Raw genomic sequence first — 1,488 nt, 5'->3', positions numbered from 1 at the left:
CGGGCTCACTGGGCCAGCACTGGCAGCCGTGTTTTGGGGCAGCCCCCGTGCCACCGCGCCCCCATCACCCCCCTTCTGCGGTCGGTGCCTGCAGCATGGGGGCTCGGTGCAGGGCTGAGGGGGGGATGAGCTTTCAGCACTGGTGGTTCCCTGGGAAAGGGGAATACGTTTAATGTGGTAAAGACAGAAAAGACCCCGTGAGAAGGACCAGGAGGAGCCCACACCTCCCAGGCACGGGCCCCGCCATGCCAGGCTTCAAGACAGGGGTGCAGAAGATGCATCTTTTGCAGCAGAATAATCAAACGGGGACTTTTACGCCCGTTTCTACAGCGTCCCGAGTCCCCAGGTCACGCCACCTCCATCCAACCCACCCACGTCTGCTTTGTCCGTGGGGCCTCTGCTGGGAAACTGGATGGGGAACTGCTCCGCCGTGCGTTTTAAATGCCACTCGTTGAAGTGTTTTCCAGGCAGCGCCTGGCCTCATCCAGCCCCTGCATTGCTCCATCTCTCCCTGCCCAGCTCAGACCAGTAGCCATACTGGGTTGCCAGTGAAATGGGCCTGGGAGTCCTTTAGCGAGACTCCTGGGAGGGATTTGTGCAGGGGACGGTTACGGAGCAGCCCCCCTGCTTTGGCTTGGAGATCCCGGAGCAAATAACCGCACATGAGAGCCGACTCCGGGCATGGGCTGAGCAGTGACGGATCTTGGCGCGAGGCTCTTCAGTGCCGCAGTCGCACGTGGGGGGGTTGTTGTGATCCCCGCTCGCAGTGGCTGCCGCGGCGCCCGAAGAGAAGGCAGGCAGTGGGCGGAAGGATCGGCTCTCCCCATCCTGCACGGCTGCTCAAGGATTTGCCCAAGGCCACGCAGGGAGAGCCCCTCTCCCCAGGCCCATGGGGGGTGGCCCCCAGGAGCCACAGTCCTGGGGAGCGGGGGGGTGGCCCCAAAGTCCCTGGGGGTCCTGATCAAAAGAGGAAGCAGGATTGCATCAAGGGTGTGTATCCAAACTGCTTGTATCCAGCTGATATTTCTCATCACTTTACTGGTTGGGCCTTATTTAAATACATATATTTTAAATTTTTTTTTAAATAAAAAAAACCTCAGGATTTATTTCAAAAGTAAAAGTTCCTTTTGGCAGAAGCACCTCTCTTTTTAGCCAAAAGGCCCAGCAGAAGCACTCCCAGGACCCCTGGGCCACGCTCCAGGTCTACTCCTCTGTCCTCCCCCGTCGGAGGCTCAGGGCCACCTCCCCAGTACAAATCACCTCCCACTTTCCAGCACCTCTGCGCCCCGTTCTCCCCCTGCCAGGCTGGGCCCTGCAGGACTGGGTAGGGCCGGGGGGGGGCCCTGTGGTTCCCCAACACCCAGGGTCTTGGTGGGGCATGCAGGGTCTCCTGGAAACACACCCCCCACCCCCCCCAATCCCCAGAATCTCGGTGGGACACGCAGGAGAAGGTGTCACCCCCAATCCCCAGGATCTTGGAGACCCCCC

This window comes from Egretta garzetta, unplaced genomic scaffold, assembly GCF_000687185.1.
Source record: "Egretta garzetta isolate BGI_Z169 unplaced genomic scaffold, ASM68718v1 scaffold799, whole genome shotgun sequence".
In the NCBI taxonomy this organism is placed as follows: domain Eukaryota; kingdom Metazoa; phylum Chordata; class Aves; order Pelecaniformes; family Ardeidae; genus Egretta; species Egretta garzetta.
This window is presented reverse-complemented; position numbering follows the sequence as displayed.